The sequence below is a fragment of the Bombina bombina genome, chromosome 5, assembly GCF_027579735.1.
Source record: "Bombina bombina isolate aBomBom1 chromosome 5, aBomBom1.pri, whole genome shotgun sequence".
Taxonomy (NCBI): Eukaryota; Metazoa; Chordata; class Amphibia; order Anura; family Bombinatoridae; genus Bombina; species Bombina bombina.
The window spans coordinates 39,988,657-40,006,657 of NC_069503.1; positions in this window are offsets into that span (position 1 = coordinate 39,988,657).

The window sequence follows — 18,001 nt, forward strand, 5'->3', positions numbered from 1 at the left end:
TAATTACATTGCATGTGATACAGATCAGCTGATTAGGTTATTACATATGTGCTATTGATTCAGCACAAACATTTAGTACAGTTAGCTCTGTGGGTGTTATAATTGTCCCTTAAATATGAATCTTCCCAGATCTATACAACATAATGGTAGAAAATCTATTTAAGTGGGGCCATATCACAACTTTACAAATATATTATAATCTTTGTTTTCTGTCATTTATATGAAACAATATTTTCTCCTGAAAGAAATGTTTAAAATCAGTTGTTTAAATATAAGTTAAATTGGATACTGCAGTATTGGTATTGTACTTCCTACTAATTCTCACTGTCAGACATTTTGTCATGTGCTCCACCCCCAGTCCTTTAACTTCTCTTGGTCAATACTGAGTTGTCTTAAATCACACGGCAAGATAGGCACTAAAATGTTCATTTCAATTGTTATCTTAGATAGAGTTAGGAACAGAAAGATGTTTTAGTTTGCAAGGAGTGATAATATGAGATGTTCTTTTGGCAAATTCAGTCCATTTAAAAGAACATATTATATAGAATTACAAAACCATGGATGCATAATAAAAATACAATGCAATAAACTTACTATGACTTTAAAAAGAGCAGTAGATTGTTTTCTGATAAATGTAGTTCTGCACCTGTACCATGTGACAGCTATCAGCCAATAACAGACTCCTGTACCATGTGACAGCTATCAGCCAATAACAGACTCCTGTACCATGTGACAGCTATCAGCCAATAACAGACTCATATTTTTATATAATGTGATCTCCTGCATATGCTAAGTAGGGGCCGGAGCCTCAGGTCATTTAAAACTCAGTTTCTAATATGAAGTGAAATATTTTATCTTTATCATAACAAAATACAGAACAATATTTTCTCATCATTATATAAAACACAACAGTGTGAGGCTGTTAATAAAGATTTATGTCAGGTTTTGCACATTACCATTTAGCAGAAGCTCTGTAAGTATGAAGTCTCTCTGGTTCCTCCTGTGATATCACTGAGTGTTACACAGATATTTATACTAATGTGGGAGTGTCACCTTTCTCTGTGTGACTCACATGAGTACAACTTGTCAGTTGGGAGACAATGAGAGGGTCACACCTGGGCTTTTGTTCTCATATAGATGTCTATTGTCCCCTCTGGTGTCACATGAATACAGAGTCCCTGTCTCCCCCTCAGGGTCTGATTATCATATGGATAAGCAAGGAGGAAACAAACTGTTTATTTAAATGTGAGAGATGTTTCTGTTGTGTCCTAAAATATCTCAGGATACAGCATTATATTATGTGTTTATTGATGGACATTGTTATTTTAACAGAACGTAGTTGCAAACAGATGTATAATATTAACATTTTATTAGATACATATGAGATACAAAGCTGAGTAGTTTAATACTAATAATTTGATACTTTTATTATTTGTTTACCAACTGTATTATCTCATGTTTGAGCTAGTTTGAGAGGGTAAGAAGCAGTGATCTTATGATAATTTAAGGGTCAGTCTAGTCCAAAATAAACTTTCATGATGATGATACTTTGTTCTCTTGGAATTCTTAGTTGAAAGCTAAACCTAGGAGGTTCATATGCTAATTTCTAAGCCTTTGAAGGCTGCCACTTCTCTCAGGGCATTTTGACAGTTTTTCCCCACTAGGGGGAGTTAGTTCATGTTTGTTATATAGATAACACTCGCCTAGATTTAGAGTTCTGCGTTAGCCGTCAAAAGCAGCGTTAAGGGGTATTAATGCTGGTTTTTACCGCCCGCTGGTATTAAGAGTCAGTCAGGAAAGGGTCTAACACTCACTTTCCAGCCGTGACTTTTCCATACCGCAGATCCCCTTATGCCAATTGCGTATCCTATCTTTTCAATGGGATCTTTCTAACGCCGGTATTTAGTGTCTTGGCTGAAGTGAGCGTTAGAAATCTAACGACAAGACTCCAGCCGCAGAGAAAAGCCAGGAGTTAAGAGCTTTCTGGGCTAACGCCGGTTCATAAAGCTCTTAACTACTGTGCTCTAAAGTACACTAACACCCATAAACTACCTATGTACCCCTAAACCGAGGCCCCCCCACATCGCCGGGGGGCTGACCGCACACTGCCACCACTTACATTATCCCTATGTACCCCTAATCTGCTGCCCCTAACACCGCCGACCCCTATATAATATTTATTAGCCCGTAATCTGCCCCCCCAACGTCGCCGCTACCTACCTACAATTATTAACCCCTAATCTGCCGACCGGACCTCACCACTACTCTAATAAATGTATTAACCCCTAAAGCTAACTCTAGCCCTAACACTAACACCCCCTAAGTTAAATATAATTTAAATCTAACTAAATAAAATAAATCTTATTAAATAAATTATTCCTATTTAAAGCTAAATACTTACCTGTAAAATAAACCCTAATATAGCTACAATATAAATAAACTATTTAATAGTTACCTAGTTAAAATAATTACAAAAAATACCTGTAAAATAAATCCTAACCTAAGTTACAATTAAACCTAACACTACACTATCAATAAATAAATTTAATAAACTATCTACAATTATCTACAATTATATCAACTAAACTAAATTACAAAAAAGACAAACACTAAATTACAAAAAATAAAAAAAGATTACAAGAATTTTAAACTAATTACACCTACTCTAAGCCCCCTAAAAAAATAACAAAGCCCCCCAAAATAAAAAAATGCCCTACCCTATTCTAAAATAAAAATTGTAAAGCTCTTTTACCTTACCAGCCTTTTGCGGGGCATGCCCCAAAGAATTCTGCTCTTTTGCCTGTTAAAAAAAACATACAATCACCCCCCCCCCAACATTACAACCCACCACCCACATACCCCTAATCTAAATCAAAAAACCCCCCTTAAATAAACCTAACACTAAGCCCCTGAAGATCTCCCTACCTTGTCTTCACCACGCCGGGTATCACCGATCCGTCCAGAAGAGGGTCCGAAGTCTTCATCCTATCCGGCAAGAAGAGCTCCTCCAGAGGGTCCAAAGTCTTCATCCTATCCGGGCAGAAGAGGACATCCGGACCAGCAGACATCTTCATCCAGGCGGCATCTTCTATCTTCTTCCATCCGGCGCGGAGCGGGACCATCTTCAAGCAGCCGACGCGGAGCCATCCTTCTTCACCGACGGACTAACGACGAATGAAGGTTCCTTTAAGGGACGTCATCCAAGATGGCGTCCCTCGAATTCCGATTGGCTGATAGGATTCTATCAGCCAATCGGAATTAAGGTAGGAAAAATCTGATTGGCTGATTTTGGGGGGCTTTGTTATTTTTTTTAGGGGGCTTAGAGTAGGTGTAATTAGTTTAAAATTCTTGTAATCTTTTTTATTTTTTGTAATTTAGTTTTTTTTTGTAATTTAGTGGGTTTTTTTGTAATTTAGTTTAGTTGATATAATTGTAGATAATTGTAGATAGTTTATTAAATTTATTTATTGATAGTGTAGTGTTAGGTTTAATTGTAACTTAGGTTAGGATTTATTTTACAGGTAATTTTGTAATTATTTTAACTAGGTAACTATTAAATAGTTATTAACTATTTAATAGCTATTGTACCTGGTTAAAATAAATACAAAGTTGCCTGTAAAATAAATATTAATCCTAAAATAGCTACAATATAATTATTATTTATATTGTAGCTATATTAGGGTTTATTTTACAGGTAAGTATTTAGCTTTAAATAGGAATAATTTATTTAATAAGATTTATTTTATTTCGTTAGATTTAAATTATATTTAACTTAGAGGGGTGTTAGTGTTAGGGTTAGACTTATCTTTAGGGGTTAATACATTTATTAGAGTAGCGGTGAGGTCCGGTCAGCAGATTAGGGGTTAATAATTGTAGGTAGGTGGCGGCGACATTGGGGGTGGCAGATTAGGGGTTAATAAATATAATATAGGGGTCGGCGGTGTTAGGGGCAGCAGATTAGGGGTACATAGGGATAATGTAGGCTGCGGCGGTGTACGGAGCGGCAGATTAGGGGTTAATAATAATATGCAGGGGTCAGCGATAGAGGGGGCAGCAGATTAGTGGTTTATAAGTGTAAGGTTAGGGGTGTTTAGACTCAGGGTTCATGTTAGGGTGTTAGGTGCAGACTTAGGAAGTGTTTCCCCATAGGAAACAATGGGGCTGCGTTAGGAGCTGAACGCTGCTTTTTTGCAGGTGTTAGGTTTTTTTTTCAGCTCAAACTGCCCCATTGTTTCTTATGGGGAAATCGTGCATAAGCACGTTTTTGAAGCTGGCTGCGTCCGTAAGCACCGCTGGTATTTAGAGTTGAAGTGGCGGTAAATTATGCTATACGCTCCCTTTTTGGAGCCTAACGCAGCCCTTCAGAGAACTCTAAATACCAGCGATATTTAAAAGGTGCGGGGGGAAAAATACATGCGTAGCTAACGCACCCCTTTGGCTGCAGAACTCTAAATCTTGGCAACTGTGCTCATGCACAGCTCTGGTGGTGAGCCAGCTCTGATTGTCTAAAATGAATGTCTGTCAAAAGAACTGAAATAAGGGGGCAGTTTGCAGAAGCTTAGATACAAGGTAATCCCAAAGGGAAAAAGTGTATTTATATAACTGTGTTGGTTCTGCAAAGCTAGGAAACGTGCAATAAAGGGATTATCCTTTAAAACAATAAACATTCTGGTGTAGAATTTCCCTTTAAGATTGTGGTTGCAATTGTTTGATTTATTTAAACAGCCCCCCCCCCAAAAAAAAAAAGAATAAAATCTTAAGTTTCATGTCACTTTAAGAAAAATCAGCTGAGACAATAAACTTAGGAATTTGAACAGTTTGTCCCTAATACATTCTATTAAAGCAGGAATCTTTTGTAAGTAAAATACTGATTCATATTAAACAAACAGCAAAATGTATCCAGGCTTTATAGTGTGATTTAATAAGTACATCTGTGTGTAAATGTACCCAGGCTTTATAGTGTGATTTAATAAGTACATCTGTGTGTAAATGTACCCAGGCTTTATAGTGTGATTTAATAAGTACATCTGTGTGTAAATGTACCAAGGCTTTATAGTGTGATTTAATAAGTACATCTGTGTGTAAATGTACCCAGGCTTTATAGTGTGATTTAATAAGTACATCTGTGTGTAAATGTACCCAGGTTCTATAGTGTGATTTAATAAGTATATCTGTGTGTAAATGTACCCAGGCTTTATAGTGTGATTTAATAAGTACATATCTGTGTGTAAATGTACCCAGGTTTTATAGTGTGATTTAATAAGTACATATCTGTGTGTAAATGTCCCAGGCTTTATAGTGTGATTTAATAAGTACATATCTGTATGTAAATGTACCCAGGCTTTATAGTGTGATTTAATAAGTACATATCTGTATGTAAATGTACCCAGGCTTTATAGTGTGATTTAATAAGTACATATCTGTGTGTAAATGTACCCAGGCTTTATAGTGTAATTTAATAAGTACATATCTGTATGTAAATGTACCCAGGCTTTATAGTGTGATTTAATAAGTATACATCTGTGTGTAAATGTACCCAAGCTTTATAGTGTGATTTAATAAGTACATCTGTGTGTAAATGTATCCAGGCTTTATAGTGTGATTTAATAAGTACATCTGTGTGTAAATGTACCCTGGCTTTATAGTGGGATTTAATAAGTACATCTCTGTGTAAATGTACCCAGGCTTTATAGTGTGATTTAATAAGTACATCTGTGTGTAAATGTACCCAGGCTTTATAATGTGATTTAATAAGTACATCTGTGTGTAAATGTACCCAGGCTTTATAATGTGATTTAATAAGTATATATGTGTGTAAATGTACCCAGGCTTTATAGTGTGATTTAATAAGTACATCTGTGTGTAAATGTACCCAGGCTTTATAGTGTGATTTAATAAGTACATCTGTGTGTAAATGTACCCAGGCTTTATAGTGCGATTTAATAAGTACATCTGTGTGTAAATGTACCCAGGCTATATAGTGTGATTTAATAAGTACATCTGTGTGTAAATGTATCCAGGTTTTATAGTGTGATTTAATAAGTACACATCTGTGTGTAAATGTACCCAGGCTTTATAGTGTGATTTAATAAGTACATCTGTGTGTAAATGTATTCAGGCTTTATAGTGTGATTTAATAAGTACATCTGTGTGTAAATGTATCCAGGCTTTATAGTGTGATTTAATAAGTACATCTGTGTGTAAATGTGTCCAGGTTTTATAGTGTGATTTAATAAGTACATCTGTGTGTAAATGTACCCAGGCATTATAGTGTGATTTAATAAGTACATATCTGTATGTAAATGTACCCAGGCTTTATAGTGTGATTTAATAAGTACATATCTGTATGTAAATGTACCCAGGCTTTATAGTGTGATTTAATAAGTACATATCTGTATGTAAATGTACCCAGGCTTTATAGTGTGATTTAATAAGTACATCTGTGTGTAAATGTACCCAGGTTTATAGTGTGATTTAGTAAGTACATCTGTGTGTAAATGTATCCAGGCTTTATAGTGTGATTTACTAAGTACATCTATGTGTAAATGTATCCAGGCTTTATAGTGTGATTTAATAAGTACATATCTGTGTGTAAATGTACCCAGGCTTTATATTGTGATTTGATAAGTACATCTGTGTGTAAATGTACCCAGGCTTTATAATGTAATTTAATAAGTACATCTGTGTGTGTAAATGTACCCAGGCTTTATAGTGTGCTTTAATAAGTACATCTGTGTGTAAATGTACCCAGGTTTTATAGTGTGATTTAATAAGTACAGCTGTGTGTAAATGTACCCAGGCTTTATAGTGTGATTTAATAGGTACATCTGTGTGTAAATGTACCCAGGCTTTATAGTGTGATTTAATAAGTACATCTGTGTGTAAATGTATACAGGCATTATAGTGTGATTTAATAAGTACATATCTGTGTGTAACTGTACCCAGGCTTTATAGTGTGATTTAATAAGTACATCTGTGTGTAAATGTACCCAGGCTTTATAGTGTGATTTAATAAGTATCTGTGTGTAAATATATCCAGGCTTTATAGTGTGATTTAATAAGTACATCTGTGTGTAAATGTACCCAGGCTTTATAGTGTGATTTAATAAGTATCTGTGTGTAAATGTACCCAGGCTTTATAGTGTGATTTAATAAGTACATCTGTGTGTAAATGTACCCAGGCTTTATAGTGTGATTTAATAAGTACATCTGTGTGTAAATGTACCCAGGCTTTATAGTGTGATTTAATAAGTACATCTATGTGTAAATGTACCCAGGCTTTATAGTGTGATTTAATAAGTACATCTGTGTGTAAATGCACCCAGGCTTTATAGTGTGATTTAATAAGTACATCTGTGTGTAAATGTACCCAGGCTTTATAGTGTGATTTAATAAGTACATCTGTGTGTAAATGTACCTAGGCTTTATAGTGTGATTTAATACGTGCATCTGTGTGTAAATATATTCAGGCTCTATAGTGTGATTTAATAAGTACATATGTGTGTAAATGTACCCAGGCTTTATAGTGTGATTTAATAAGTACATCTGTGTGTAAATGTACTCAGGCTCTATAGTGTGATTTAATAAGTATATCTGTGTGTAAATGCACCCAGGCTTTATAGTGTGATTTAATAAGTACATATCTGTGTGTAAATGTACCCAGGCTTTATAGTGTGATTTAATAAGTACATCTGTGTGTAAATGCATCCAGGCTTTATAGTGTGATTTAATAAGTACATCTGTGTGTAAATGTACCCAGGCTTTATAGTGTGATTTAATAAGTACATCTGTGTGTAAATGTACCCAGGCTTTATAGTGTGATTTAATAAGTACATATGTGTGTAAATGCACCCAGGCTTTATAGTGTGATTTAATAAGTACATCTGTGTGTAAATGTACCCAGGCTTTATAGTGTGATTTAATAAGTACATCTGTGTGTAAATGTACCTAGGCTTTATAGTGTGATTTAATACGTGCATCTGTGTGTAAATATATTCAGGCTCTATCGTGTGATTTAATAAGTACATCTGTGTGTAAATGTACCCAGGCTTTATAGTGTGATTTAATAAGTACATCTGTGTGTAAATGTACTCAGGCTCTATAGTGTGATTTAATAAGTACATCTGTGTGTAAATGCACCCAGGCTTTATAGTGTGATTTAATAAGTACATATCTGTGTGTAAATGTACCCAGACTTTATAGTGTGATTTAATAAGTACATCTGTGTGTAAATGCATCCAGGCTTTATAGTGTGATTTAATAAGTACATCTGTGTGTAAATGTACCCAGGCTATATAGTGTGATTTAATAAGTACATCTGTGTGTAAATGTACCCAGGCTTTATAGTGTGATTTAATAAGTACATCTGTGTGTAAATGTACCCAGGCTTTATAGTGTGATTTAATAAGTACATCTGTGTGTAAGTTACAAAACATAATAAACAATGTGGCCACTCTCTGGTAAAACAAAAAGGGTTAATTTAAACAAAAATGGCTTCCAGTGAGAACCCTTTGCGCCAGCTAAAGGGTTAAAGCTGGAATGTTTCACGTGTCCCTTATATACACCATCTGCTGCTCTGTATATAAGTGGATGGAAGTGATGCACCGAAATGGAAATTCTGGACCGAAACTGAACCCAAAAATTTAGGATGCACTTTGTCAAAGATCAAAAAGTATTTTTTTCAGATTATAAAAAAAAAGAAGTTTTTTTTGCATAATTAGACTACTGAATGAATGAATCTGAATTGAAAAACTGCAAGCCAATGAAATAAAATAACCACACTTTTATTGAAAGTAACACACTACAATTGTACAGAAACATAAATTATGCTTACCTGATAATTTCCTTTCCTTCTGTATAGGGAGAGTCCACAGCTGCATTCCTTACTTGTGGGAAATAATACCCAAGCTCCAGAGGACACTGAATGCTAACGGGAGGGTAAAAGGAGAGGCGGACCCTAATCTGAGGGTACAACAGCCTGCAAAAGCGTTCTCCAGAAGGCAGCTTCAGCAGAAGCAAAAACCTCAAACTTGTATAATTTTGAAAACGTATGTACGGAAGACCAGGTAGTCGCCTTACAAAGTAGACCCCTATGTTTCCCAGAACCAATAACAAACAGATAATAAGTTTGTCTAAATTCCGTCATAGCCTGAAGAACTTCAAGACATGACTACATCCATATTATGCAGAAAACGTTCCTTCGATGAAGAAGGATTAGAACATAAGGAAGGAACCTTCTCTTCCTAATGAAGGTGCGATCTGACACAACCTTAGGAAGAAATCCTAACCTAGGACACCGAACGACCTTATCAGCAAGAAACACCAGGTAAGGAGGGATGCATTGCAAGGCAGCAAACACAGAGACTCTGTGCACAGAGAAATAATCAAAATAAATGAACCTTCCAAGATACAACATGATGTTAAAAATATTAAGGACAAGATTTAAACTCCCAGAAGGAGCATCAGGTTTAAACACCAACCTGATACTAGTCACAGTCTTAACCAAAGACTATACATCTGGAAGCTCAGCAAGCCTCTTGTGCAGTAAAACAGACAGGGTCAACACTGTCCCATCAAGGAACTAGCTAAGAGGCCCTTCTCCAGACCAACCTGGAGAAAGGAAAAATGCCTGGCAACCTTGAATCCTGTGCCAGGGCAAACCACGCTCTTCCAGATATAAGTAGGTCCTCCACACCTTATGATAGGTGTGACAAGTAACCGGCTTACATGAATGAGTATCATAACACTCTCAGGGAACCCTCTCTGAATAAGACAAAAACGTCAAACTCCTGCAGTTTTTAGTGAATCAGGTATGATGAAGAAAAGGCTATGTACCCGCAGGTCCCTGCAACAAGGAACCCTCCTGGAGTATAAGATGAAATCCCTGCTAAATCCAGGAAGCACCTTTTTTGCAGCAGCAATGGAGCAAGCAGTGTCATTGACACTCGCTACTGCTAGATTGATCCACCACTCAAGGAAGGAGTAGCAATTGCAGACAGGGAAAAATAAATTGAATCTCCAAGACACTGTTAATGCCTCCATTAGCTCCGCCTGAGGATCCCTGCACCTCAGCCAAACTGAGTACTTGTATCGAGACAAGACACCATCTGTCCAGCGTTTCCCTTCAATTTCAACATCCGAAATCCCTCAGATGAAGAGACCATATCCCCAAACAGGGAATGTCTGCAGATAACATCTGTCCCGGATGACCACACCCTGAGTGTGGATCGTTAACAACGAGCAATAGTGGGCCTCCGCCCACCCCAGATTGGGGACACTACCCTCATTGCTAGGGAGTCTCCCACCTCTCAGATGGATATCTGAACCACTGAGGAGAAATTAGTCTGGGTAGAATATATAAACTGGGACTAACCTAGTAGGATAAGCCTTCAGAGCAAAAAGGATTGCCCGAAGATCCATAGGTAAGTGGGAGGGCGCATTCCTCCTGAGCCCACAGGCCCCATGCCTTCTGGCACACCTTCTCCATCCTGATGGACTAGTGACCGAAGTCAACATTGCCTGGGATGCTCCTAAGAAGGATGTCCCTTGGAACAGGAGATCTGGACAAAGCCTAAAAAAGAATGAACTCTCAACCAGAGGTCTAAGGAAAACTGTTAAAATGGATTCAAAACAATGCCACTCTACTGCCTCAGCTTGCACAGAGCATTGGTCGGAGATGAGGCCTGGCAAAAGAATGAAGTCCATGATGGACACCATGAAAACAGTCACCACCAAACCTGAGCCAGTGTTGTCCAGAATGAGGTCTGGAGGGAACGACGTGGCGAAGCTATGTTCGCCACCATCTAGACAGAAAAATAGTTCTCATGTCTATGAAGGTTCACCCTGGTGTTTTATACCAGAGAACTCTGAACAAGGTTTCCTTCCATCCCTGAGGATCGAGGAAGACATGTGAAATACCCAAATGGTCTTCTTACAGACAAGACGATGATGGTTAAACCATAATTGTCCAGAAAGGAAAACTGCTGCATTATCTGGATACTTGCATTGCCAAGAATCCCTAGATCGTGAAAAGACCTGGACACGGTAGCTAGACTAAATAAAGGAGCAATGAACTGGAAGTGCATTGTCCAGTACGTCAACCTCAGGAACCAAAATGTCCCCTGCAAAAAAAAAGCAAAGGAATGATATCATTCATCAATAGTGGTCATACCCCGAGCTAGACGCTAGAACAAGCTTTAAGTAGTGAAGATCCCTTCTACGGGACCATGAAGAAAAGTATTGGTTTCCCAAACCCCCTTCTGCAATAGACATCGGGACAATTACTCTAAAAGAGTACAAACCTGCACCCACTCCAGAAAGGCTTCCTTCTCTCTATTTGTGAAGACAAGAAAAAGACAAGGAACCTGCCCCAGAGTGGATGAGACTTGAAGTCTCTAGGACCCAAGAATACTAATCGTCCCTAAGTCAAGCATCTAAAGGAGCTATAGTCAATCCCCACACGATACAGATAGGACCAGGAACGAGTCTAGCAAATTACACCTCATTAGAAAAGTGCTCCAGCAAGTGAAACAACATAATTTGTCAATAAATATCCTATGAGACATACTTATAAATAATGTGTTTCCTTCGTGTATCAAAGGGCTCTAGACTTCAGACAGTGCCTTACAGAACTGAACAGTAACGTCTGGTGGAAAAAGACCCCCTCCAGGTGGAGGATTAGTGGTGTGAGGGGAAGTTGTATGAGTAGGATCAGATGAATGTAGGAGACACACCACATGGGACGAAGCGTCCTTAGAGGTGAAAGGCTCAGTGGCATCTAACATCTCAACATTGGATGAAGAAAGCACATTATTGCGGCATATGGAACATAAATTGAATAGGCTGGTCTAACTGGGCCTCCTCACAATATACACAGGTATCAGATTCTGTAGTAGAGAAATCCCCCTCTAAAATCTCAGAATCCTCCATAACTCTTTACTTTTTTGTTTTGTTTAAACAAAGAATAAAACTGGCACCTATACACTCAATGGGTGGGGCACTCACCACCTTCTATGACCCAGACAGTGACAGGCCAAGTTGAAGGGTGGAGCCCAAAATGCGCATCGCCTGTTGTGACATCAGACGCCAGACTGAAGCCGATGCAAGCGGGTTTGCTTGAATTTTCTTGCGGAAGTATCCTGTTTCAAGTACTTCACCTCATTGAGGATTCTATCAGCTGGATTGCTGCCAAGTTACCTTTCGTATCCGGATGGAGTGGGTGAGATCGCTCATAGAGTGCAATTTAAGGGTACTCCCTTTGTGTTACCAGCGGACTTCGGTCCTGGAGTGCTGGCACTGTTTAAGTTTTCTTATACACATAAGAGAGAGTCTAAACCATTACACCATCTATTTACCTGGGTCGAGAAGTTGATGCTTAACAGGAACTGTCTATTTACAAGTTGGCATTACCCCTGCTTTTTCTTGCTGTTTAGCACATTGTCATGGGCATGAATTACACTGCATAAATTGCTGCATTTCCTTAAAAGTTGCCATTAACTGTGACACTTGCATGAACTGCTTTGCACTATCGCTTGCATCTCATTTTGCTTTAATCCCCTGCCTTGCTTATAAGCACATACACCTATTACAGTCTGGACTGGCTCTGAACTTTTTCTAAACTGGGGACGCCCAGTATGCTTTATGTTCTATGTTTGTTCTGCATGCATTTGTTCTGATTATGTCCTTTAATTTAGGATTCTGTGTATCTGTTATTCATATTTGTTCAATATATTCATTTACTTTGTTTTCACAGTTTTGTGTCACTAGTTTTATTTGACTTATCATTTTTTTGATCTGAGTGCGGAGACACCTATCTATATTCATGATATTTGTTTGAAGTAATGTGGCAGGAGTGTACCTCTGTCTCGGGCACTCACATAACTTGTTTGTAATCTTTTTTATTCCACTGTATTGGTGCGGATCTCTTCTAAGTATTTTGTATATTTGTACTCTGCCTTAGAGATTGAGCACCAATTAAATTGAATCATTTTGACTGCTGCTGGTATGGCATTTTTGCAACACACGCAGGAGTCTCCTAAGTTATTTGCATACTCTGAATTAGATGCATCCAGGATTGCTACGCTTTGTTTAGGCAATAGAGATTTTTTAAAGACTACTGAAGATGCAGACGAACCACAATCATTAGAGAAATTGTACCGTAAAAAAAACTAGTTTGGAATTACATGCTATTACTTTAGCTGAATACCATCGACTGAAATATATCCCAAGGGGTCTTAGATGTAATTTACATCCAACATTATTTATTATTATTATTTTATTATCAGGTATTTGTAAAGTGCCAACAGATTCCGCAGATGATTCTGAATTCTGTGACAAATGAGAGGGTATATTAAACAAATGTTCGAGTGATTTAATTATTTTAACTATTGAATACATTCAGAAAGAGATCCCAAAGGTACAGACTGACATTGATAGGATTGAGACTCAACTTAAATCCTTTAAACTAGAGGCAGACTTTAAGAAGTTAAAAAGTGACATCCTTGAATTAATCAATAAATTCAAAAAAGAAGTAGAAACTAAAAAAGCACAGAATTTTCAAAGAGATTCCACAGATTACTCTAGTAATAAAATATATAGGTGGAGGAACCCCAATTTTGTCCCATTTAGACGGGAGCGCAGAAGAGCACCTAGATACACTGACAACTCAGGGGACTCATCCTCAGATCAAGAATCTAGAAGTCCCTCCCCTGTAGGCCAGAATTCCAACAAACACAAACCAAAAGAAAAAAAGAGTACACAGAGGGGGGGAAGAGGAACAGGAAATCGCATGCAGACAAGACACAGCAAAATATAACAAAAGACTTAGTCATTAACATCTCCTCAGTATCTCTTGACCCCTTGACTACTTCAGTTTTACAAAAAGGATTATCCTTTATACCCACAGTAACCTCTAACTTCTTTAAAGGGCCATTATACACTAATTTTTTCTTTGCATAAATGTTTTGTAGATGATCTATTTATAAAGCCCATAAAGTTGTTGTTTTTTAAAAATGTATAGGTTTGCTTATTTTTAAATAACATTGCTCTGATTTTCAGACTCCTAACCAAGCCCCAAAGTTTTATTTTAATACCGTCAGCTACCTTCTCCAGCTTGCTCCTATTTGTGTAAAGGGTCTTTTCATATGCAAAAGAAGGGAGAGGGAGGGAGTGTCTTATTTCCCACTTGCAGTGGGCTTTCCAACTGCCTTTTCAACAGAACTAAACTGAAAGCTTCTAAGTAAGTTTTTAAACAGTTTTATACTGGATTTTTATATCAGTATCTGTGCATCTTATTCTTTATAGTAGTGTCTATTACATGCAGTTATATGAAAATGAGTGTATACTGTCCCTTTAAGATTGAAGCTGACCTTCAACGTTTTTTCAGAAATCTGAGGTTCAAAGCATTTTTTGCATCCCACCCACAATCCATTCGACATGAGGGTTTTGTTGACACTTTAAATGACTTTCACACACAAGTACGAGATTTAAGATCTAAGAGCACAGCCCATGCCCCATTAACTAACAACACGGTAGAATTCTTTATCACTTTAGTTAAAAAAGACTTTGAAAAGATGAAAAAGAAGGGTGTTAAATTGGGTACTCCCAATCTTACTATGGCTGAAAGGAAGGCTCTTGATGCCTTAAAAAACAGAAGTGACTTGTTAATCAAACCTGGGGATAAAGGCGGGTCTCTTGTGATAATGGACAAGGTTCAGTATATGACTGAAATTCACAATCAGTTGGAGGTGGAGGGAAACTATTTGAAACTTACATTCAACCCCACCAACAAATTTCAGACACATTTACAGTCCATTATCGATATGGCTTTAGAAAATTGTATTATCACCAAAAAACAAGCAGATTTTTTGGTCCAGAAAGACCCTGTAATACCGGTAATCTATTGCTTACCAAAAGTTCACAAATGCCTTAATAGTCCACCAGGGAGGCCAATTGTTGCAAGTACCAATTCCATTTTTCAACCCATTTTAATCTTTCTTGACAAATTATTACGTCCCTTACTTGATAATGTACTCTCATATTTGGAGGATACTTCGGACTTCTTACGTATTATTGAGAACTTCCAAGTTGGTAATGATTCTATCTTAGCAACCTTGGACATTAGAAGTCTTTACACATCGATACCACGCAAAGAGGGTTTGAAATGTATTAATAATCAATTGAATGACTCAGCTCTCTACTCACCTAGGGAACGTATATTCATTATGGACATGTTGGAAGCGGTGTTGACAAGAAACTATTTTCTCTTTGAGGACTCTTTATTTGCAGACGAAGGGTACGGCTATGGGGGCCAACATGGCCCCCACGTATGCAACCTTATATGTACACGAATTTGAGAAACTTTTTCTATACACCCATAATGCATTTAAGAAATATTGCAAATTTTGGAAAAGGTACATTGATGATGTGTTCATGATTTGGACAGGTGACACTAACTCCTTACTTATTGTCATTTACCAGTTTTCATCTGCCATGAAAGCCTTCCTTTCATCCAACTTCTTAGAGTTAAGAGGATAATTAATGATGAGACACGTCTGAATGACCAACTTAATGATTTCTTTCTCAGGTTTGAAAGTAGAGGCTATCCTCTTGATTTACTGGAAACACACAAACAAAAAGTAGATCTTATTCACAGTTAATCAAGAAATAAGCTAAAAAGAAAACGCTGACTGATAGAATTCCCTTTGTGGTAGCATATGGGTACCATATCCAGCCTCTTAAAAAAAAGTGTTCAAAAGACATTGGCCTTTGTTATCAGAAGATAGGATTTTATCCGATACTTTTAAAGATTTTCCCCTATTTTCCTATCGAAGAAACCGTAACCTAAGAGATACTCTAGTTAAGGCCGATGTGGGTCCTTGTCAGAGTAGAACAGCTGGGGAAGAAGTTATCAATGGCACTTTTCCTTGCAATAATTGTGTGCAGTGTAACTCGATCCAACCAGGTGATACGATTACTCATCCGAGATCCGGTAAACGTCTTTCTATCAAAGGCCACTTTACATGTGAATCTCAATTTGTAGTTTATGTTATCAAATGTCCGTGTGGTCTAGCCTATTTTGCCGAGACCACCAAAACCATTAAAGACAGGATAAAAAACATAAAACAGCGATAGGAAAATTGGATCCCTCAGCCCTCGTAGCTCATCACTTTACATTATTGGGACACAACAAAAGTCAGTTGAAATTCCAGGTTATAGATGGGGTGTGTCCTTTAAGGAGGGGTGGGAATGGACAAAAAAAATTATTTGAGAAGGAAGCTTTGTGGATTCATAAACTAGATTCCATGACTCCCTATGGATTGAATAGGGAAATAACTTGGGGTACATTTATTTAGTGGCTGTGCTTCATCCGCTTCTTATGCTCTCAGTCATGTTGTTCTGAGTGCAGAATCAACTTACTTTTTGCGTATGCATTTTTCACTATTTTTTTTATAAGGTTTGCAGTTTTTGAAAAATTGTGTAATTTTTTATTGTTGTCCTACTCATTTTTGGTTGTTCCTCTTTTTTTATTTTGGGATCCTGGAGGCACCTTTTCAGTATAGTTATCATTGTTGAAATAAAACAGCTAATATAAGCATAAGATACAATGTTTATAAAAAGGATAATTTCTATATAACAATGTTACAATTGTGCCCCTTATGTGTCAATATTCTTTGCTATAAATGTTTGGTTTACGCCTTACTATTTGCAGCCAAGGTACTAGCAATTCTGTCTATGAGCATATATTACACTTTTTTGCAAAGTTTTTGTCAGTTAATATGCCAACTTGAAGTATGCTAGACCTAGGCTATGATGCTGAGTAGGCGTTGTTCGAGTAGCCTTAAAAGAAGGAGGCTCTTCTGGAATGACAGGCCAAGTTGAAGGGCAGAGCCCAAAACGCACGTCGCCTGATGTGACATCAGACGCCAGACTGAAGCCGATGCAAGCGGGTTTGCTTGAATTTTCTTGCGGGAGTATCCTGTTTCAAGTACTTCACCTCATTGAGGATTCTATCAGCTGGATTGCTGCCAAGTTACCTTTTGTATCCGGACGGAGTGGGTGAGATCGCTCATAGAGCTCAACTTAAGGGTACTCCCTGTGTGTTACCAGCGGACTTCGGTCCTGGAGTGCTGGCGCTGTTTAAGTTTTCTTATACACATAGGAGAGAGTCTAAACTCTTACACCATCTATTTACCTGGGTCGAGAAGTTGATGCTTAACAGGAACTGTCTATTTACAAGTTGACATTACCCCTGCTTTTTCTTGCTGTTTAGCACGTTGTCATGGGCATGAATCACACTGCATAAATTGCTGCATTTCCTTAAAAGTTGCCATTAACTGTGACACTTGCATGAACTGCTTTGCACTATCGCTTGCATCTCATTTTGCTTTAATCCCCTGCCTTGCTTATAAGCACATACACCTATTACAGTCTGGACTGGCTCTGAACTTTTTCTAAACTGGGGACGCCCAGTATGCTTTATGTTATATGTTTGTTCTGCTTGTATTTGTTCTGATTATGTCCTTTAATTTAGGATTCTGTGTATCTGTTATTCATATTTGTTCAATATATTCATTTACTTTGTTTTCACAGTTTTGTGTCACTAGTTTTATTTGACTTTTCATTTTTTTGATCTGAGTGCGGAGACACCTATTTATATTCATTAATTTTTTTTGAGGTACTCTGTGGCAGGAGTGTACCTCTGTCTCGTTCACTCACATAACTTGTTTGTATTAATCTTTTTTATTCCATTGGTGTGGATCTCCTCTAAGTATATTATATATATATATATATATATATAGGCAGTATCAGTTATAGTGCACTCACTGTTCCTTAAGATGTCTGCCGGGGTGCTGCATGGAAGATATGTAGTGTTACGTTCAACCCCAAGTAAGGAAGAAACAGGCGCTTCACTCTCCGGTCTTTTGCATAGATTTTTATTCCTCACGAAAGTATATCACAGCATTCCCAAACGTTTCAACACCAATTGGTGTCTTTTTCAATG